Source organism: Protopterus annectens, chromosome 2.part1, assembly GCF_019279795.1.
Source record: "Protopterus annectens isolate FY-2018-M chromosome 2.part1, PAN1.0, whole genome shotgun sequence".
NCBI classification, from domain to species: Eukaryota; Metazoa; Chordata; order Ceratodontiformes; family Protopteridae; genus Protopterus; species Protopterus annectens.
Window position 1 is genome coordinate 914,851,630 of NC_056729.1, and position 24,572 is coordinate 914,876,201.

Sequence of the window (24,572 nt, forward strand, 5' to 3'; positions counted from 1 at the left end):
TAGTCCCCACTGAATGATTGTATTGTAATTATTTGTTAACTAGATAAATTTGAATGATCCAGGATTTTCTTCTTCTTTTGGTTGGATGAGGGGGCAGGGATCATTAAAAAGAAAAAAATAAACCTGCAGGTTGTAGTTCATCATCTTACTGAAGTTTTGACTGTGAATACCCTTTTTTTTTTTTGAAACATCATCAGTGTTTGTGACTGTGAATACCCTTTTCTTTTTGAAACATCATCAGTGTTTGTGATCAAAAGCTGTAGATGGTATGGTGTGCTTGGGTTGCTCGAAGAGATTTTCACAATTTGTGCATGGCTAAGGTTTAGACTTTGTGTACCATTGGCTTGAATTTTGGGACATCTTGAAACGTATTTAAGTAAATGCGATATCGGGGGTGTGGTGATCAGTCCAGTGACATATTCACATAATTTGTCCATGATGCAGGGACCTAGGTGTATGAATGAGCCTGTAGTTGTGTAGGATTGGCAGGGGGAAGGTTGAAGTAGCTGCTTATCCTTCTAGCCGTTTAGAGGGATTGCCTGCTTTTTGTAGTGTGGCTGCTGGACATGATGCTTTCCCACTTAAGGAAAATATTGTGCAGCTGTGCTAGAGGGAATACATGTATACGAATTTGTAGATTCCTATGAGATGTTATTACCGTTGTACCATTTAGGAGGAGCAAATCAAGATGTTCTTCCACCCACACAGCAGAGCAGAATGATAATGAACTTGGTGGACCCAAACTGAATACAAATATACGTGTATATGTATGTATATTATAGATTTATATACATAATACAGATATGTATGTGATTTCTTTGAGCTGCATTTCATTGAACTTGGGGTCATAGAAATAAAGTGAGTGAAACAACCAGCCCATCACATCTCTAGGTTCATAGGTTCATACTAGGCTATCTGCCCTAGGGCATTTATAAGCCTAGCCAGTGTGTGTTTGGCTTTCGCCACCCATTTTAAATTAATTTTGCTATGCCCTTTTTCCGAGGTTAGTATACTGTGCCTCTGTCTAACAGTGACACAAAAGTGATACCTGGGGTAAACTTACGATCTCCCATCCACTCATCAGGATTCCTCTTGAAGAGAGTCAATGAGGGACTCTGCCTAACCTGGACTGGGATTTTATTCCAGAGTGAAGGGAGCCTCTGGGTTATGAATCTGTCCCTCCAGCATGTCCTATTTATTTCAGTGCTGAGGTTCAAGTCTCTCGAGCGCGTAGCTTGATGGGATTTGGATTTTCTGAGGTGCAGCATGTCCATTAATTCCGGGTTGGACATGGCTTTATACATCAGGCACAGATCTCCTCTGAGCAGGCAGTATGCCACTGAGTAGAGCTGGAGTTTCTTCAACCGGGCAGCATATGGCATCTGTTTGAGTCCTTTGATCCTCTTGGTGAGGTACTTTTGGGGTCTTTCCAGTTGCTGCAGGTGTCTGGTAAGGTACATCCCAAAAGGGGCATTGTACTCAATTATGGGCCTGATGAGGGATGAGTAAAGAGGCACGATGACCTCCCCTGATCTAGATGTGAATCCCTTCATGATTAGGTGGGCTATATAAAATGTTTTTCTAACCACTTTGGCCACATGGTTGTCAAATGAGAGATTGCTATCAACTTGGGTCCCCAGGTCCCTAATTACGTCTTCTGTACTTAATGGATTACCACCTATGTAGTAATTTGTGGGCACTTTGTTTTTGCCAAAGGGGATGACTATACACTTTTTGGCATTTAGCTTGAGGCCATGGCTCTGGCACCAGTTGTCTGTTTCTATGAGGCCCTTTTGGAGGATGCTTGTGTCGGCTGGAGAGTCGATTATGGCGCCCAGTTTGCAGTCATCTGCGAACTTGGTCAGCCACAGTCCTTCTGTGGTTGCCTGTACTTCCGAGAAATATATACCGAACAAGAGAGGTCCTAAGACTGAGCCTTGTGGGACGCCACTTGTAACTGGTTTGGAGTCCGACATGGCTCCAGCAATTCTAGGATGCGCTTTACCATGGGCCCTAAAGGGGGGCAAGTCCCTGACTCTCCAATTATTCAAGTCAGCTCTATGAATTGTGCTTGACAGTTCAGAACTCAATCAATTAAGCTTCATCTAGTTGTAAGTTAGTGTGTGTATGTGTCTGTATGTGTGTAAGGTCTGTATGTGTGTGTGTGTGTATGTGTATGTGTCTGTCTGTGTGTCTGTCTGTCTGCGTGTTTGTAATATATATATTGTATATATTGACATTTAGTGACTGGGAAAGTCCGACTGGGTAAGGAACCCATTTTCTGCGGAGGCCTGTGGAGAAAAGCTCCAAAAATAGATACAGACATAAAAGATTTTACTGTTGTACATAAACATTACATAGGTTGCTAGTACTAGTATAGCTTTTGCAGTTGTAGCTAATCGTCCATATATTTTTAGACATAATACAATCTCTCATGCAGATAGATAATATTTACAGAAGACTGAAACAGTTCAGTCTAAGAGTCTAGTTTAGAATTGAACGTTATTGGCAGAGCAGATTAAGTTCTACAAAAGATATAAAATATAGTAGTTTTGCTTTGTGTGTATAAAGGGTAAAAGTTAAAGATAGAAAGATACGGAGAAGAAAATGATTGTGTAGAGAGAGTAGTAGAAATAATGGGTAGTAGAAATAAGGGATATGGATATATATATATATATATATATATATATATATATATATCTGTTACAACTATTTATCTTCCCTCTGTGGTCCATGTCATCTTACTAAATAACTGTTTTTGAACACTTCCATGTTAAATAAAGTTCTAGGTACAATGTTGGAATGCTAAAATGTTGAAATCAATACTTATGGTAGAGAGCTGGACTTGACCCCCTTCTTTGCAATACATAGGTTAGCATTTGTTTCAGCATTTCAGAACAGTAAAGTGATATTGTTTGTGTATTGGCACAGTGTATGTATGTAGTATATGTATGATATTTGCTTGTATTTTTGTGTTCAGAATTGTAAAGTCCCATATACACACTGTGTGTGTGTGTATATATACATATGTATGGACCTTTGAATATATTTTTCTATGTCTATGTGCAAGAAGGCACAAGGGTGTGTGTGGTAGTAATACCTACTCAGAGTCTGAGTCTTTTATTTATCATGTAAGAGGTAGTACCACTGTAATACCATTACAGAAAACCAAATGGTTATGAGTTAGGGCAAGAGCACATTCTTAGAATGTACCCTGACCTATAGGCTATTAAATGTAGGCTGTAAGTTAAAAGCCCCAGTACAACCTGAGAAGTTGAGGCACCCTACAGTTAAACAGTAGTGAGGTGTATCATAAGTGAGAACAAAAGTTCTGCTTTCCCATTTTAACAAGGAATGTAAATAGTCTTACAAGCACAGAGAAAAAGCAGAGGGTATTGAACTATATTAAAAAAATATGGGATGCAAATTGCCATGTTGCAGGAGACTCATTTGAGTTGAACTGAGCATAAGAGTTTAATAAACAGAGGATATCACTGTGGTTATTTAACCGAATATCCGGGACAGACGGAACAATGTATTATATAGAAAGTGAGGTAAAAGAAGAAAAAATAAAGACAATAATGGAAGATTTGTGGCAGTGCAAGGATAGTGGCAAGGAAAGACATTTACTTTAACATGCATCTGCATTCGCCCTAAAACTGCAGTTATGGAGCTTAGAAGAAATTTGGGAGAAATAAGCTTTCTACAGGGCTTTTTATAGGTGGTGATTGAAATTAATGTGCAACAGTGAGGATGTGTTGTGAAACTCTAAATGAGGAACCATATAATTAGAGATGGATTAGAAAACTATATGAAAGCATTTGGTGTGGAGAGTGTTACCGTAGTAGCAGCAGTTCAGAGGGAGTTTACATATTATTCCCCAAGACACAGTAACTGGCCTAGGCTGGATAGACAGTGTATATCTCAGGAGCATGTATAGTTGGTTTAAATTATTGTGATCCATTCAGTTATGCTGTCTGATCAAGCATCTGTAACAGATGAGATAAAGATACAAGGGACTCAAATAAAATAATGTACTGGTGTTCTCTTATTTATTAAAAAGAGAATGTTTGAGGAACATGTAACATGTAAAATCCTAGCATTATTAGGGGAGATGTATAGGTTCCCTGACTGGCTGGCTAATATGTGGGATAAAATGAAAAGGGACTTCTTTACAAGTTTGGCAAAAGGAGACGTGTTGCTAGGGTGGGGCAAAAGGGTTTTATGTTAATAGGTGGCTACTGGACTGTTGACCCTAAGGTCTTTATAAGCCTAACCGTGTGTACTCAATATAATACTAGAGAAACCCAATATAAAGGATCTTGCCTAAACTTGAGATCTTATTTAGCAATGACTGTCCATATCTAGGAGGGTCATAGGTGAAATCCCCAGCAGGAATTTTAGGTTTCCCATGCAGTCATCCAAGCTGCGCTTAACAGTGTCATAGAGGGGTCTGTTTAATGTGAATTGGTAGCTTATTCCAGAGGAGTGTTAACCTCTGAGAAACATATCTATCTCTCCAGCAGGTCCAATTTCTGTCATAGACCAGGTTAACGTCCCTGGAGTAGGTGATCCTTGTGCCATTTGACTTGCGAATGTGCAGCATTTCCATTGGGTTTGGATCCATGATTGTTCTGTAGACCAGGCACAAGTCTCCTCTTAGTAGTACTTGTGGTGGTGCAATGGTCACCCATGTTGATGAGGAGTAGCTTGGATGACTTCCGTCTGTCAATGTGTGACATGTGCTGGATACCCTGAATTTCCTCTGTTAGAAATCTGTGAGGTCTGTCAAGTTGCTGCAGGTGCCTGGTAAGGTACATAACCAAAGTGAGAATTATACTCTATTATTGGCCTGATGAGGGTCGAGTACAGGGGTGTTATGACAGTTTTCACTCTTGAGGCAATGCCTTTACTGTTGAGGTGTGCAACGTAGAATGCCTTCCTTACCACACTAGACACATGGTCGTTAAATTTACGCTACAGTCAACTTGCGTTCCCAAGTCTCTCACTACTGAGTTGTTACTTAGGGTATTACTATTTATATGATGGTCTGCAGGGATATTATTTTTACTAAGGGGGATGATGATGCATTTTTTAGCACTGAATTTGAGTCCATGGCTTTGGCACCAATCATTGGTTTGTGTAAGTCCGTCTTGAAGTATATTGACATTGTTTGTGGATTCCATGATTGCACCTAATTTGCAGTCATCATCAAACTTAGTCAGCCACAGACCCTGTATTTTGGCTTGAACTTCTGAGAAATATATTCTAAACAATAGGGGGCCCAGCACTGATCCCTGTGGAACCCCACTGGTGACAGGTTTGCTGGTTGAGGTAAAGTCCCCAACTTTGACTGAGTGTGATCAGTCAGTGAGCCTGTTAGCAACTCCCGTGAAGACATAAGGGTTGATATTCAGCTGGGGAAGTTATTCATGATGCCCAAATGTGGGATTGTGTAGAAGGCCTAGGCTAAGTCAAGGTAGGCTATATGCACAGATTTGCCTTCTTCTGTGGCTCTAATGACATTTTTGAAGAAGTCCACCAGGTTTAACAGGCATGACCTGCCTTTTTAAAAAACAAACTGTCTTGTATCAAGGGTTTGGAGATCACCTATATCCTTATTTGTAAGGTCCATGGTGGTTCGTTCCATGGCTTCACAGATAAGGCTGTTTAAGTTTACAAGTCAGTAGTTCCCAGGGTCTGTTGCTCTACCCCTTTTATGAAGGGGGATGACAGTTGCTGTTTTCTATTCAGCAGGGACAAAACCAGTACTCGGGCTGTGGTCAGAGAGTACCTAATGGAGTTGGTAACGCATGTTTCAGACCATTTAAAACCCAACCTGGGATGCTATCCATTTCCATTGCAGCTATGTTTTTAGCCTTGAAGAGAGCATTAATGACTTATTCTTTGGAGATGTAAGTTGGGGAAGATGTAGAAGGAATGCTTTCTATAATGTTTGGTGGGGAAAGGGGGTGAAATTTTCATCAAACCTGTCAGTGTTAGCTATTTTCGAAGGATCAGTGTGTATGATGCCTTCTAGAGCTATTTCATCACACGTCTGGGTCCGACCTTTTAGGTTACAGATATTGCTGAAGCATGCCTTATGGTTATCCTTGGATGTGGTTGCTAAATTGTTTTTGAAGTTGCCCTTAGAGGATTTTACAAGTCGTCTTATTTGTTTGCTCGAGCAGAGGAGGGTGTTTTCTCAGTGCTGGGACCTCTTTTTTTATTCTTAGACAGCAACTTCTTCCACTTGGTGTATAACTTATTAATGCTAGATGTTCACCATGCAGGCATGTTTTTCTTTCTTTCTTGAGGATCTTGTTTTGATCCTGTCAGATACAGCTGTATCAGTACATTTCTGTAAGTGTTTGTACAGAGCATTTGTGTATGCCTTAGTATAGTTGTCAATGCCATCTGTGGGAGCAGGGGCTTTGAAATTATTTATGCCATGCCTTAGGAGGGTATATTTACCTTTGTGAATGTTTTTAGCCTGATTTTACCCGAGAGGTTTACGTGTTATAGCTACTTGAAATGTGACCGATTTGTGATCAGATTTAACCAGCGAGGGTCTTCTACTTGTGGTGGTGCAATGGTCACCCATGTTGATGAGGAATGGACCAGGTCAAGAATATTTGAGCCCCTTGTGGGGTTGCATACCATTTGTTCCAGGGCATTAGTGCTAAAGTCCAGGAACCTTTGTGCAAGCATGTTGATACTCTTATAAGTTTCCCAGTCAATGGAGGAATAGTTAAAATTACCCATGATTAGAGTGTTTGGTTGTAATTCGATTGACTCAAATAGGTCCAAATAAACAGCATGGGCATCTTGGTTCATTGAAGGGGGCCTATAGCTAATGATGACTTGAAGGGGGTCTTTCCCACAGTTCATTGAACTTGGAGGAACTCCATGGAGTTTCTGTCTAACCAGTCTAGAGGTGTATTTATCTTTGATGAAGATAGATAATCCTCCTTTGGTTCTCACACGCTCATTTTGCAGTCTGAAAGTGTGAAAGGCATTATAGACTTGCAAGGCTTGGGTACTGTCTGCAGCCCTAAACCAAGTTTCTGTGACTGCAAGATTTCAACATCTTACAGATCTTACAGGGAGAGGAGTGCTTCCATCGAGTGCAATTTCTGTTTTAAGCTCCTAGTGTTCAGCGGCATAACCTTTAGTGTGTTTGAGAGTGATATTTTCATATCAGAAATTTTGTTATTGAGACCTTGACTAAAAAAGGCAGTATGGGGAAGGCAAATGCCTTAGCCAGTAACCAAACGCCTAGAGGTGACAGATGAAGACCATCTCTGGCAAAGCAGTATAGTCTATCAACCATAGGTTCATAGATTAGTACTAGACTAACTGCCCTTATGGACCATTTTAAGCCTAGCCAATTACCACATGTGAGAATCAAACCCTGCACCTTGGGTCTGTAAGGCAAACACTTTAACTATTACACCAACCTCCCTCCATTTCATCACTTGGAATGACACCAGAAACTAAGCCAATTGTTGGAGTCTGTAATTTTTTGTTTATATTGTGGTATCATCCTAGGTGAGGGTAGAATGCTGCTCAAGGCCTAGGACACACATTCCTAGAGCTCAGTCATGTTTCTCTTCATATAGTCCATTGAGGTGCATCTCAAGTTATTCACACCAACGTATGAGCTGTGATGGAGTCATAACTGTACTTGTTGAGAAACTTGAGTGCATGTGTGATCTGACCAATCCTGGCACCTGATAGCTGACCCGTTACCTTCTCCTTGTCCAACCTGGTGAGTGGGACAACTGTCAGTCTCACAGTGAAGTCACCTATGACTAAAAAATTTGGTTTATATGTGCTTTGCATTAGGGGCTTATTTGGTGAGACACTGGTGCATGTGTTTTTGTGTATTGAGTGCTGTAGGTGGTGTATTAGGTGTAGCAAGGTTTCTGGTGTTTAGGTAGGTTTCTGGTGAGTACCTCTGTGTGTGATGGTTTATGTACTGAGTGAATGGTTTGCGTAGGAGGTGTAGCATTTGAGCTAACAACCTGTTCAGTGTTATGTTCAGTGCGCGAGAGAGCAAGGATTCCAGAATCTCAATGTAAATGCATCTTTCACAAATTGCCCTTGGGTGATTTAGGAGTAGAGGGTGTCAGTGCATATGAGGCAGTTGCTACACTGCCTCAGGATACCCATGTCAGTCAGGCTGGTAGGAGAAATGGAGGGAAACTGACCATCCATAATGCTAGGTTAAATCTTGTTTTCGCAGTGGGGAGCGTAAATGGAGGTGTGTGGTATAACTGGGTCGTCTAAACCGGGTCTATACTAATGGGATGCTCTAAAAAGTTTCTCTGCTAGCGGGGGTTCATTAAATGGTATGAGACTATTGTAGATTTGGTGCTCTCTGAGCAGCTAAATGCAATTTAAGGACTTCTCATCCAGAACACGGGCAGCTGCTAAGGGAAAATGTATCTACTGACGTTTTTACATCTATAACCACCAGTGGTTATCCCCACTGTGCAGTAGTGCATGATGGTGCATGGAGGTGTGCTGTGCTTAAACAGATGAATACAGCAGAGCAGTGGCTGGTTGCCTAACTCTGTGGAAGTGTATTAAAAGAAGTGCAAATGTGGGGCTTATGTAGCAACAGTGAGTAAACTAAATTAAACAATTTAACCAATAAAAAAGCTCAAAGATGAGCTCTGTGCCAGCAACCTTCAATCAGATGAGTCCTAACCACACTCTTCTGCCACAAGAGTGCGGGGGGGGGGGCCCTCTCCAACAAAATATAGCCTGGTTTAGTGCTTAGTTTAACAAAGAAAACCAGATTCAGCAGATCTGAATTTAGTCTGTTACAGCAGGCAAAACTGCAACATATCAGTAAGAACAGTTTTAAAAAAATCAGCAGTATAGCAAAAATGCAGTTTAAAAGTGCAAAATACAGTACAAAATTATACGTATGGTTAGCAGAATGCAACAGATTCATTGGATTGCACAAGTGCAAGGTGTTAGGGTCACATTTGGCAGATGCAGAAAAGTCATTACTTGTACAATGTACTTGTAATTCATTTCTATACTGTTTTGCTTTTTTGCCGATGAGCACTTCATGTGTGGAAAGCAGTTTACTCCATTTTGAAATGCAGCAAGTACAAGCAGACATTTTTGCTTTTCAGACTAAAGTTGAGGAGGGCACAGGATTAGCTAGCTACACCTCTGAGCAAATGTTAAAATGAAGCAGAACAATTGGAGGCTTTCAGAGCAAGAGGAAATAATTTTCTGGACGATATGCATGACTTTAAGAAAAATAGCTTTGATCTCGAATCACAGAAATTTTGAGCAAAAAAGCATGGGCAACAAAAAGTGGAAAGAGCTGTTGCAAAACTCTGAGACCCTATGAGAAGACAGTTAACTAGATATCCTGAAGAGATAATGTAGGTATTCTGGCAATACTATGAAGAGGTGCGGGGAAACTGGCAAAAAGTCAAAAAGGCAGCCAGCACCCAGAATGAATGTTTCCAATATTCATTTATTCTGATCCAAACAGACCGGTTTCGGCACAAAACCTTCTTCAGTGATAGCATGACACTCCAACTAACTTAATAAGATAATTGGCTAATAAGTTAATAAGTAAGGACAGTTACACATTTAAAGATATCCTACCAAAAAAATAAAGAACATAAAAATCTAACTTTTTTATGTAAACATGCTGAAAGCAGAAAATTTATCATATCTTAATATTTACACTGTAAAAACAAGCAAGCCTGATTGAACAACTTATATTTATATATCATCTTATAAATGATTATTAAGACCTGGGTTAAATAACCCCCCTAATCTAATAATCCAAGCCTTTTCTTTGCTGTTGAGCATATTGCGCCATCCAAATTTATTAATATTGTCACCCCTGATGGCATCAATAATTTGAAACTGAAACTTTGCGCTGGTATGAGAGAATACATGTTTGTATAAAGCACTAGATAGATGTTTGTTCCTAATGTCACTAAAATGTTGTGACATCCTGATTCTCGATGCTCTTGAAGTCTGCCCACTATAAAAGGCAGAACAGGAACAGGTGGCAAGATATATGACCCAATTGGTCCCACAATTGCCAAAACATCTAATCTCAAAATCTTTTATTGTATTCCTGCTAGGAAATTCTTTAGATTTCTTCATATATAAACAAAATGAACAATGGCCACAGGGGAAAGGAACCCCTTAGTTGGTCACCAGAAAGTATGAGTTGTATACCACAAGTATTCATCTGTCTTCCCTTTTTATGTAGGTTCAGATATGATCCCAAAGAAAACTGGCACTCTGAGGCAAGAATATTAGCCAAAGCTGGGTTAGCTAGTAGAATATTCCAATTACTTTTAATCACATTTTTAATAACATTAGTATTCCTAACATATGTGGTCACAAATCTAATAGGGACAACCCCTGTATTGTTTTTTCTTTATAGCTAAGCAACTCATTTCTGTTAAATTGTTCCGCCCAATTATATGCTGACATGATATGACCCAATTTATAACCTCTGGCCTTAAATCTGTTTTTTAAGTCATGCTGATAGTATTCATAACTTGCCTGATTGGAGCATATCCTTTTGATTCTCAAAAATTGAGACTTGGGAATATTTCTTATAATATGTTTTGGATGTAGACTGTTGGCATCCAACAAGGCATTATATTGTGGGTATTTTCTGAAAATTTTTGTATCAAGTGTATTATCACTATTTCTAGTGATAAAAACATCCAAGTATTGAATTTCACTGTATTGCATATTGAGAGTAAATTCAATACCCCACTTGTTGTCATTTAGGTATTGAATGAACTCCAATAGATATTCCTGATCAGACCTCCAAACGAGCCAGCAGTCGTCAAGGTACCTACGCCAGATGTCCAATTCCTCTATGTAGATATTGTGGGCCCTATCATAGATAAGCTGCTCCTCTAGGAACCCCATAAATAGGTCGGCATATATTGGTGCAAATGATGCCCCCATTGCTGTATCTTGGACTTGCCAATAACAATCCTGATAAAAATAAAAAAAAAACATTCTTGGTTAGTACCTGTTCCACCATACATAGTATCAAGGTATTGAAACCTAGTGGATAAAGATTACCCCTGACCAACCAATATTCAATGGCCTGTAACCCGGCCCAATGTGGAATGTTAGTATATAAAGATTTAACATCAAGGGTACACATCCACCAGCCGGGCTCAAGTTGTGAATCTGCCACAATTTGTAGGAATTCAGTCGTGTCTTTCAACCTTGATCTAACTAAACTCAAAAGAGGTTGTAGATGTAGAGTCAAAAATTCCGAAAATGGTTCTGTTAATGAACCATTGCCTGATACATTAGGTCTACCAGGTGGTTTTGTTAGGTTTTTATGAATTTTGGGCAATAAATAAAAAAATTGTCTATGTGGATCTGTCACTGTAAGTTGTTTCTGAGTACTTTTATCAGTAATTCCCTCTTCAACAGCTAAGTCCAAAAATTCATCCATCTCCTGTTTAAACCTATTGGTAGGGTCTAAGGGCATAGGCATATAATGTTTGCTATTCTGTAACTGTATTTGTGCCTCAGAAACATATTGTTCCATATCCATCACCACCACAGTGCCCCCCTTATCTGCTGTGGTAATGACAATATTGGGATTATCCCTCAGATCTTTTACTGCCCGGAATTCTGACTCAGATTGTTACCCATTATGAATGATTCCTCTTGTTTGAAGTGTAGGTCCCTGATGACTTTATCTTGAAAAATAGTTACATGTTTATCCATAGGTGGCTGGAAAGAAGATTTTCGAAAAAGAAAATCAGTAGATCTTTGAGTATTATCTTGATCCCCAAAAAATAATTTCAAGTTAAGAAGGTGACAAAATGACAACACATCTTGTACAAAATTATATTCATTAACAAAAAAGCTGGGTGCAAAAGATAACCCTTTATCAATTACCTTTATTTGTGTTTCATTCAATGACACAGAGGCGAGATTATGTACATTTTGGTAAACATTTATGTCTGTATCAGTACGTACAGTAGTTTCCAAATTCTTGACTGTACCTGTGCGCATGTTTTCTACCCCCCCCGTGTCGCTTAACCCTAAAGGGTGTGATCCATGCTTTTCATTTTTTTGTGCACTGGGGCCTCTTGAATAAGTACATGTTTAGGTTCAGTGGTTGAGGATTCCTCCCCTGATGTACTGCTGAAATCTGTCTTAGACTTTTTCCAGTATAGACCGCTGTTTCTTTTTCCTAAATCTAGTTTGTCCCGAATCCACCTCCCTGAACCTCACATATTTCTTAGTTCCAAACGGTTTCCCCTCTACATAATCCGCCACATCCATTTGAAATTTGTGTATTTTCTTATTTTTTAATGCTTGCTCCAAAGGAAAGTAGTTCTTTGGAGAACTTAGATAGACATGTTGTATACTGTTTGTATCTCAAAGGGTTTAATGTTTTCACAGTGTTTTGATATCTGCAACATTAGTGTCAATAATTCTTTCATAAAAAGAGGTTAAAATCTCAACAAACGCCATTGTTGCTGTATGTTGGACTTTCCCCCCCATTCCTCATTCAATTGTTCATCTGGGTTGTTTACAAATGGTTGAGTTTTAATTCTAAGTCCTCTTGGTGTTATATTTTTGGCCTTGTAGGCCTTAAACAACCTTAAATGCCAAACATTGCTTCTGAGTTGAGTCATGCTTTTAGTAAACTTAAAAAAAACAATCCCTACAGGAATCCCCTGGGTCTTTCACTATATCATCACGTATAAAAATGCCATCCTCACTAATGCCAAAAATTTGAACATCATCCTTATCTGATGACCCCTGTAGGATAGTTATCAACTCCATTTGTACTCTCTTATAAATTATTTATTTATAAATCTGTACAAAACCGTTTATATAAAGTGTTTATATTGACTGACTTGAAAAATCTTTTATAATAAACTGGATAGTGCAAACAACAATGCCCATACACAGATATTATAACTGTAATAGGAGGGAGCAAACCACCCACTATACCAGACAGTATATAAAGACTTCCCAATAGTCAAATATACCATGAATCCCAATAACATACAGCCTAATGGGTTTTAAATATATGCCACCTATGTTGTTGTTGTCTTTCAGCTTTTTCCGGTTGGGGATCGCCACAGCGGAACTCCGGTCTGCTAATGATTGGCAGTAGATTTTCACAAATGCCGAGGTGCCAGCTCGACGTTCAACCTTCAATGAAGGGACGCCCATTTACGTATGTCTTTCGAACTTCCACCCAACTGTGGGGAGGACATGCAGTCTCCACACAGAAGGCACTCCTCGCACTCCAGCCGAGAATCGAACGGGAGAACCTCTTGCTGTGAGACAACAACGCTACTGATGCACCACCGCGGATAAATATATGCCACCTATAGTATACCCAAAAGTCGTACTAATCTGATGGTCTTTAGAGGTTATGCACACGTGCCCCCAGTCATTGCTGTAACAATTAAACTCCAATAAAGCCAGTTCTATTATAAGCAGCTACACTGTAATGACTACCTGCCATAGACGCCAAAACGTTGCTACGGTGGATCATCACAAAAAATATATAGTTTAGTGCTTTTCCTATAAACTGTGTACTTCAAACATCATAACTATCCGCAACGGACTTCAACCGTCACTTATTAAATATGAAAAACACAATACCTGACAACAAACGCCTTCCCGACGTCTGTTTCCATTATCAAATATGGATAGCTGCTTAATCCATATTCAACCTCCATGGGCCCAGTGAATTCAAATTAACAATCAGAGTACCAGTGCACAACAAACAAACCATAGATTGCCCCCTCAAAAAAGGGCTGTATGTACATATATAAACACAAATGAAAGTCTAATAAACCCAATAAGTTTTACTGAAAACACCTAATTATTCCATTTGGCGAAGTACTATCTGTGTAGCGAATGTTTACTCCCTCTATTCCATAAATGAGTCATGTAAACACTTATTAAACATAAATGTACGTTCGAAGAGAAAAATGAAAAGATTATGACATTATGTATATAAAAAATGTAACATTTGAAGTGGCCAACATGAAACCACATGTTATTTGTATAATCAATCACAACGCCCTAATATCAGTGTGCCATTATCATCAAACCCAAAGAAAAACATGAAAACATAGTTTGACAAGTCTATTTTTTTAACTAAAAGTAAAAAAAAAAAGTCCAGAGACAGATTTCAGAACTGAAAGACACTTTGAAATCCCTGTTTAGTATTCACAAGAAAATACGATCCAAAATCGTAACAGCAGAATAAGTCCCACTTATCAGCATTTGTAGAACCGTGATTACTCCACGTTTGCAACGGTCATAAGGAAGCCCAAAACTAATTGAACTGAATACTCTACACCAAATTGTTCACATATGTATCCTGAAATCATAAAGTTCCATATTCAATGTAAACAAAGAAATGCAATCTCGGATGATGTCACAAAAATGTTATTTTGTAGCATTTGGCAAGCAGATAACCGCTCCACAATCCAACAGTCATAAAGAGGCCCAAAATAGATAACACGAGATGCTAGGCAAAAAATCATTCACACACTTGCCCCAAAATCGATTGAGAAATGGTAAAAAAGATGCAATAATGTAAACAAAGTCTGTCCCCATATAGTTGGTGATCACAAAAGCAGTCTAATTCTCACCAGTGATGCAGTACACAATAATGGCTCCCATTAAACCAAATGGCAGCTTTCGGTATCTCAATCACGCAGAACACAGTCTACATTCATATTACCAGGATAGCTGCTTTTCAGAAACGAACTGGCAAAAGACACAACTGAAAGCATTTTTGAAAACTTTAGATCAGTGGTGCACAATGTCCGGCCCTGGGGTCAAATCTGGCCCTCGACACAACACCATCCGGCCCCAAGAGAGTAACCAAAAATTAAAAAAAAAAATGAAAAAAATGCTATGATTTACTCCAGTCACGCAGACTTTCCAGCACGTACGTACTTACCAATTGACTGCTGTTGCGCACACCTCTAATTTTAGCTGCGGAAGTAACTATTCTTTGTTGTTTATAACTTGTAGTCTGTAAACAGTAGTAACTTTTTACAAGAGTTTGTATTAAGTCATAGCTGCAAGCCAGAATAAAGTTAAACATAAAGTTGATGTAGAAAACAGGCAATTTCATGACTGCTGTCTTAAGTAATATTGTTAACCGTAATGATTTGCTATGTTTTGAGGTGGTCCACGGATGCATTACGAATTCGTGTAGTGGCCCTTCCCACAAAAAGATTGTGCACCACTGTTTTAGATATTCCAAAGCATGACTAAGTGGAATCATTGTAATTAATAGGGTGGATAAAGGAGAAAAAACTGTGAAGCCTAACCAAGCAACAGAGAAATCTCCAGAAACAGACTGAAATCCTGTAGAAATGCAGAAGTTAGGAAAAAGGAGGCTGTTGAAAGTTTAGAAAACACTGTTTAATAATGTTTTGAAGGAGAGGGAAATGCCTGGATTGTGGAGAAAGACAGCTGGTGTTAGTATCAAAGGCGGACCAAGGACCCAGCAACATATAGACTGATGTTGAGCCTAAAGCATGATTATAAAGTGCTTATGTCTAGACTAGCTAAGAGAATCAAGCAAAGGTTGCCAAGGTGAGCAGTATGGATCAGTGTGGTTTTGTGAATGGGAAGCAAAATTTAATAACATTAAAAGAGCAACAGTGATGCAGAGAGAATTGGAATGTTTAACAACATTCATTATTGTTAAGTTTGGGTGCAGGGAAGACGTTTGATAGGGCTTACTAGGAATTTATTTATTTGCACATTGTTTACTGCATTAGTCCCACAAGGCCAATGGCTTTTTTACCCCTTCAGGTCTCCCTTGAATGGGAACTTTGGCCATGGCACCAGGTGACTTTCAATACTCTTTTCAATAAGTGTCTTAAAATCTACCTGAGTTACCACCAGCTCTGGCAGATGGAACCTTGATTTAACATCTCATGCTAATTTGCATCCTGATAGTATATCGGAGTTAGTAATGAAAATTTGTGGTAGATCAGAGGCAAAAATAAAGGTGAGAGGAGTTAAGTTGAGTTTGAATGAGTGGAACAGACACGGATGTCCTTACTCCTCTCCTGTATGCTATATACTTGGATGCTAGAGTTAAAAGTATAAGGGATTCACAAATTCAGAGATATAATTGTTTGTGGTTTTCGAGGAAAAAAAAAAACCCTGTTTGCGGATGATTTTATTCTTTAGTTGACAAGTCCTGGATATGACATTAGGGTGCTGTGGGAAACTGACGGTTTCAATTTGTCTTTGTGATGTAAAAAAAATATCTTTGGGATGTTGAAAACAGGGGGGGGGGGTTAACACACTGGCTGCAACAGTAAGTTATATGCCTACACATGAACTAGTTCATCTTTACCAGGTCTATATTATAAGATCAGCGTTTGAAAACATCGAACAACATATGGTCGATGTCTTCAAACATCGAACTTATAAAAAGACAAAAAAAAAAAAAAGTACCCTGTGCCCCCCCACCCCTGTTACTTAAATATACCATCTCCAAGACCGCACTACATTGCAGTAAACGGAATTCTCCCCTCACAGAGAATTCCGTTTACACACTCGAGATTCTGAACGTTCGATATTCTCATGTCGACAATGTCAGATTCGACATTGTCGGCATTCGAGAATGTAATATAGACCCTCTTTACCTGTATCAGAAGATATGAAAAGGTGAAACATTTAGATGTATGGATTAAAAAAGATTGATATGGAAGCTAAAGATATATGGGAAGAAACCAATCAGAAGATTAGTTTAAAAAAAAAAGAGTGATTGGAAATAACTGGTCATGAAGCTGGACAATAAGACACAGCAGTGAGAATGTTTTTGTTCTTCTGACCACACTTATTACTGCCAGAGACGTTGTGGATGACTTGTAATAGAGCTGAAGGAATTTATTTGGGAAGGGAAGGGGGCAAGTGTAAAGTGGGATAAGCTGACTATTTTTGTTGAACAGGGGTATGTTTTAGGACTACATGACTTGAATGAATAATTTTAAAGCTACTCTTTTTAAGACTTTTATATATAGGTGAAGCAGAAGGACATAAATCAAAGTGAAAATGCCATAAGTAGAAGGAATGCAGCGAGGTTAGAGTTTGAGGCAATCCATTAGGAGCTATAACAATAATTATTTAGAATTTTATAGTTATGAAGCAGCATACAACATTATAAAGATTAAACCAGAGAAGTAGTGGAGGGAGGAAATTTTCCAGTAAGAATACACGCAGAAAACATGCATGAGATGTCAGGAAATAGCTGGTGCTGACTAACTAAGGACCCAAGTTACTGGGAACAAATAAGTTAGAAGGGAAAATGAGCAGCATAGAAAACTTCTTTATTTATAGTGGTAACCATTATGTTAAAGTGAAGTCATTGATTTTATGGCTTACATTAATCAAACTACGGAATTTTTTAGATTTACATATACATGGAATAAGATGTCCATCAATTATTTGGATATTTCTATTTTTAAGCAGGATGGAAAACTAGTGAGTAGCATATTTAGAAAACCTAGTTTTTCAAATTCTATGCTACATTTCAAAAGTTGTCACCCCTTCCATCAAAGGAAAGGGGTGATAAAAGGACAAATGGTCCGACTTTCAAGGTTGGTTAGTAACGATGAATTGTTCAAGAAAGAGATGTATACCTTGATAGGTTTATTCATGGAGAGAGGATATCCATTGAATTTATTATTGAAAATTAAAAAGGAGATATATAGGAAAAGGAATACCATGTACATTCCCATACTTAATGGTATGGACAACATGGTATTAACACAAGGAACAAATAATGAAGGGGCTGGTTTAAAGAAAGACAATCTTACTTTTATTTTAAGGTTCAATGATATGGCTAATGAATTTTGTGTCAGTATTAGGAACAATTGGGATCATTGTATCAATGCACAAACTAGAGAATTGTTGGGTGGAAGTCCCAACATTGTATTTAGTCGGGGAAACAACATGAAAAATATTCTGGAAAGGGAGGAAAAAAGGTACATTAGATCTAGGATGAGTAAATGTGGCAACTGTAGTAGTTGCAGATTTATAGCTGAAGGTAGTTACATCTGTGTAGTGAGCTATGGACGTACACTTGCATGCCCAGGTCTATGCAACTGTAATACAAAAAATTGTGTTTATATAGCATCATGTGCCACCTGTGATGCATATTATATTGGCATGACCACACGAAAGCTACGAGATAGAATTTGTGAACATAATAGATGTATAAGAAAAAAGGATGTACACAATGCTTTATATTTGCATAGTAGGGTGTGTGGTAATTTCATTAGATTTTTGTTCTTCATTATAGATAGGGTGATGCCCTTCACGCCTGGTGACATCAGTAATAGGGTGGCAGTTCTGGAATCTGAGTGGCAGATGAGATTGAATGCCATCAGATTTCAGGTTTAAATGACCACATTTCTTTAAAACCTCATCTAAAGCAGAGAGCTAGTGTAATATGAAATGTTAAAAGTTTTGTTTCATATATTATATATTATAAAGTATCAATTTTAATTAATTATTTAATTAATTAATTTGATTAATGTTTTTAAATTATGTTGGTTGTTATTATGGTTCATTGTTCATATGTTTGTTAGACAAATGAAATTTAACACAGTATGTATTTTTAACTAGACAGATTCAAGTTCACTATGGTAATGAATATCCCTTTAAGGAAGTAATGGAATTAATGATTAATTGGGTGAGTTAGGGTGTGTGGATGTGTATTTAAGTGTGAATGAACAATTGTTACACAGAATCTGATGATACCAGCTTGGCTGGTGAAAGCGCTCAGTCTGTGGTTGTCATTATGGAATAAAAGAATTTATCTTCTTGCTTGGTGTCCCTGCATCCTTGAACTTGCTGTGGTGGATCATTGTGAAGATTTGTGGTTGTGGATCCTGCCTTTGGTTTCCTTGTTTCGTTTTTTTGTGTACATATTCTATCCAGCATTATTCTTGGAAGTTTGGTATATCAGGCATGGAGGACATTCTTAGAGAACTGACTAACGTGATCGGTAAACTTGTGAAAGTGTATGGGGAAGTGCAGACCCAGAAGGACACTGTCAATGTTAGTCCAACAGATTCGGAGGTACGCTTGTTCACTTTACATTCAACTGATGGTATTACCCCAGGGCAGAGGGTAATCAATTCCAGCAACCCTAACACCTATAGCGGAGCATTGACTAATAGCAATGGGGTTGATGCAAGGCAAAGGAGTCCGGAAGGACCCGAGCGATCTACGTCATCGGCGGGTGCAGCTCGCACCTATGAATTGAATTCCTGGTTTGAGGCGCCGAATTTTGATAGCAATCTGGATGCGTTGGAAATATTTCATAGCAACAGTAGCGGAAAGGAGCAGTATCCTTTAACTTTACGTGAACAAATTTATAAGTACGAAAAGCTCTGTAGAAAATACAGGGCTATGCAATTGGATAATTCCTTTCTGACTAAATCCAAGGAATTGAAACAGGTCCCTAGAGGACTACGCGTCTGGAAGCTACCTATGGGCGTGGATATTGATTCGGACAGCTCCAATGAACTGGTCGTCCTATTTAACAAAACAGGTATGGAACTGCTTGATATTATCATACGCAACAACAATATTAAACTGCTCAAACTTCATGAAGAGATTAATATGTTGCATACAAACATTACAACAGATTTATTGTTTTTTGAGCACAAGAACAATTTTGATAAAGTGATTAGGAACTTAGAAATGTTTGTTACTAAAAGCAGATCTACCAAACAAAAGAAATTAATTAGGGATACCAACGAATACAAAAAGAGGCTGGCATATCCACCTGGTAGAAAAGGTTTCAATATGCGAACTGGTAGTGTGTTTATGGCAGCCCCTGATGATGCTCGTACTTTCAAGGTGGCATCTATACCAGAGGAAGAGGATGTTGTTTTTTTAGAGGCCGAGAACTACCCGCGCAGGTCCAAGAGGCTTCTCAGCAGGAGGCCTCAAGTGAGGGATGTTCCGGATCATTATCCATCGAAGAGAGGGAACCAAAGATATTAATGGACAATTGTTGCAATTATGAGATGTATGCTGATTTTAAAGTTTGTTTTGATTTAGGTTTTGCTGCATCCTATTTTTGGAATGAAAGTGTGGTTGAATGTTGTGAGAATGAGGAATCGAAGACATGTGATCAATGTGGTGAAGGAAATCTTAGTTTTTATGGTAGGGATAAACATGAACAATGGACTGAAGGCATTTCAGGTTCGTTGGATTTTGAAAATGATGTTTGTTATATTGAGCCTGCTGGGCGTGACTTACTCACTGTTTTTGATGAGAATTCACTATGTATCAACAGTGATTTAGGTAATGACATTTTGGTTAGTGAAGGAGAGGGGTCTAACATGTTACATTTTACTAAAGGGGAAGAAGAGCCCGTAATGAGACATGAGGTGTTGAAGAATGGGGGCTTCACGATTTACAATTATACTGACATGATTATCAGTGAAGCTCATTTTGAACTATTTAGTAAGGGTACTAGCTTTGTTCCAAGTTATAGATTGGATATAACACAGGTGTTAGTTAATCTAAAGCTATATACGAGGAAATTAAATCTCCATTTGTATTTTTTAACTCCAGGTTTGAGGACAGGAATTTTTGATTCTAACGCTGAAACAATAGTTATGAAAAGGAAAAGTACTTTTATGCCCCCCACTAATGCTGATATAAATGTATTTGAACAAATGGTTGAACGTGACTTTAGGAGAATATGTGCACAACACAAGCAGGTACAGGATAACTTATCTGTTAATGAGAGAAAGGTCATTTATGAATTAACTGTGACCAATGACTATAGATGTATGCGCCCCGATAAAGGGGGCGGGATGGTCATCATGAACAAAATGGATTATAGTGGGATTATCATGAAAATGTTAGGTGATGAAGATACTTATAGTAGGGTGTCAAGACATGAAATTAATAGGGCATATAGTAAAATTGATTTATATTTATTGGATGCAATGTATCAGGGGGCTATAAATGAGGATGAGTTTGATTATCTTAGTGTGAAATTTCCAATATTACCCAAGTTATTTGGAATTCCCAAGGTCCACAAAGGTACTGACCATTTAAAATTCAGACCCAGTGTTTTGGCAAGGGGGTCTAAGACAGAACCTATGGCAGCCTTTGTGGACCAGTTTTGTAAGAGGGCACTTTTGGATACACCACACATCATTAAGGACTCCTGGCATTGCTTGGAGAGGCTCAGGGTGATAAGTGATGTGGATGTTGAGTCATATGGTTTCTTAACCATTGATGTGGTGAATCTTTTTTCAACCATTCCCCACAATGAAGGGCTGGATTTGTTCCATGATAGTTTATTGAATAGTGTAAGTTTTGATGTGGAAAGACTAAACATATGTCTTGAATTTATGAAATTCATTTTGACCAGCAACTATTTGACATTTGAAGGTGAAACTTATCAGCAGATCAAAGGGGTGGCGATGGGGGCCCGTTGCGCCCCGGTATATGCCAATTTAGTCCTTCTGTCATGGGAGAAATGTCATATTTTGTCATCAGTTTTTAGGGAACACATTTTAATGTACAATAGGTTCCTGGATGACATCTTAATCCTGTGGAAGGGTAATGAAAGTGAAGTTATTGATTTTATGGCTTATATTAATCAAACTACGGATTTTTTTAGATTTACATATACATGGAATAAGATGTCCATTAATTATTTGGATATTTCTATTTTCAAGCAGGATGGAAAACTAGTGAGTAGCATATTCAGAAAACCTAGTTTTTCAAATTCTATGCTACATTTCAAAAGTTGTCACCCCTTCCATCAAAGGAAAGGGGTGATAAAAGGACAAATGGTCCGACTTTCAAGGTTGGTTAGTAACGATGAATTGTTCAAGAAAGAGATGTATACCTTGATAGGTTTATTCATGGAGAGAGGATATCCATTGAATTTATTATTGAAAATTAAAAAGGAGATGTATAGGAAAAGGAATACCATGTACATTCCCATACTTAATGGTATGGACAACATGGTATTAACACAAGGAACAAATAATGAAGGGGCTGGTTTAAAGAAAGACAATCTTACTTTTATTTTAAGGTTCAATGATATGGCTAATGAATTTTGTGTCAGTATTAGGAACAATTGGGATCATTGTATCAATGCACAAACTAGAGAATTGTTGGGTGGAAGTCCCAACATTGTATTTAGTCGGGGAAACAACATGAAAAATATTCTGGAAAGGGAGGAAAAAAGGTACATTAGATCTAGGATGAGTAAATGTGGCAACTGTAGTAGTTGCAGATTTATAGCTGAAGGTAGTTACATCTGTGTAGTGAGCTATGGACGTACACTTGCATGCCCAGGTCTATGCAACTGTAATACCAAAAATTGTGTTTATATAGCATCATGTGCCACCTGTGATGCATATTATATTGGCATGACCACCCGAAAGCTACGAGATAGAATTTGTGAACATAATAGATGTATAAGAAAAAAGGATGTACACAATGCTTTATATTTGCATAGTAGGGTGTGTGGTAATTTCATTAGATTTTTGTTCTTCATTATAGATAGGGTGATGCCCTTCACGCCTGGTGACATCAGTAATAGGGTGGCAGTTCTGGAATCTGAGTGGCAGATGAGATTGAATGCCACCAGATTTCCAGGTTTAAATGACCACATTTCTTTAAAACCTCATCTAAAGCAGAGAGCTAGTGTAATATGAAATGTTAAAAGTTTTGTTTCATATATTATATATTATAAAGTATCAATTTTAATTAATTATTTAATTAATTAATTTGATTAATGTTTTTAAATTATGTTGGTTGTTATTATGGTTCATTGTTCATATGTTTGTTAGACAAATGAAATTTAACACAGTATGTATTTTTAACTAGACAGATTCAAGTTCACTATGGTAATGAATATCCCTTTAAGGAAGTAATGGAATTAATGATTAATTGGGTGAGTTAGGGTGTGTGGATGTGTATTTAAGTGTGAATGAACAATTGTTACACAGACTCTGATGATACCAGCTTGGCTGGTGAAAGCGCTCAGTCTGTGGTTGTCGTTATGGAATAAAATAATTTATCTTCTTGCTTGGTGTCCCTGCATCCTTGAACTTGCTGTGGTGGATCATTGTGAAGATTTGTGGTTGTGGATCCTGCCTTTGGTTTCCTTGTTTCGTTTTTTTGTAACCATTATGTTGTCTGCTAGATAGCAAATTGTCTTCCTGACAAAAATTACATCCTCGAAGTAGGAACGTCTCTTGTAGAGGAGTGAGCTACTGTTATTTGTGGTGTCCAACAGGACTCTGTCTTGGCTTCTCTCTTATTTGGCATTTACTACCTAGAAGTGAAATCGGACATCCAAGATCTTTCAGTTTCTGATGACTGCAAATCATGAGCTGCTTTAAGTTCCCAGTTTTCTCTTGGCCATCATATCCTGATTGTAAATGCTAAGTCCTTCTGCCTCTCACAGCTTTTCTGTTGCAGTACCTTGTCTAGGTCAAGAATATGTTGTCCTTCTGTATTCCTTCCTTATAAGACCCACTATTGAGAGTGCACTGGCATCTTTGAAGTGTACCTTTCAAAGCACCTGTTTAATTTAAAAGGTCCAGAGATTCCTAGCTTAAAAATACTCCCATTGGGCTGCAACCTTTGCTTAGCAATTCACACTATGAAAGATATTGCCATCCCCTGAAATCTGAAGAAGAAATAAGTGATGTAGGGACCCAAGTAGATAGTCAGCTTTCCTTTGATAACCATGTTGCCAAAGTGGTTAGAAAATCCTTCTATGTGACCCATCTGATCACAAAAGGGTTCTCATCAAGATCTAAGGATGTAATGGTGCCCCCTCTACTCTTCCCTCATCAGACCCATTATTGAGTACAGTGCACCAATTGGAATGTACCTGGCTAGATATCTCCAGCAGCTGGAGAGACCACAGAGGTACCTAACCAAGAGGATTACTGGCCTCAAACAGTTGCCCTATGCAGCACGATTGAAAAAGCTAAGTCTGTTCTCTGTTGCATACCGCTTTCTCAGAGGTGATCTCTGTCTAACGTACAGAGCCATGTCCAACCCAGAATTGTTGAACATGCTCTATCTTAGCAAAACCAAATCTATTCGAGCTACACGCTCTAGGGATATAAACCTCAACGCAACAATGAATAGAACATGCTGGAGGGATAGATTCACTTCGCAGAGACTTCCCTTACTATGGAACAGGGTCCCGATCTACATAAGACAGAGCCCCTCACTATCACTCTTCAAGAGGAACCTTGATGAGTGGATGGGTAACAGAAAGTTCACACCGGGGATCACACCAACAGCACTACTAGATAGGGGCCAAGGGTACTAGCTGCTAGTACAAGGGTCTAGGGAACTACTAAAGGGGCGGTGAATACCGCACAACGTGGCTGGACTAATATATGCCTTCGGGCAGATAGCCCAGTACCAACCTATGTCTGTCTTTCACCTTCACAGAACTGTCTAACAAATAACTGCTTCCAAAGTTCTAAACTTCCATTATAAGATCAGCAACA

At 38.5% G+C, this 24,572-nt stretch overlaps 1 protein-coding gene across 1 annotated transcript in view; it reads left to right on the forward strand.

The window, feature by feature from the left end:
• The window catches only part of WWC2 (WW and C2 domain containing 2), a 1,656,421-nt gene that overhangs the window by 781,998 nt on the left and 849,851 nt on the right, over positions 1 to 24,572 (forward strand). The gene's annotated exons all lie outside the window — the stretch shown is intronic.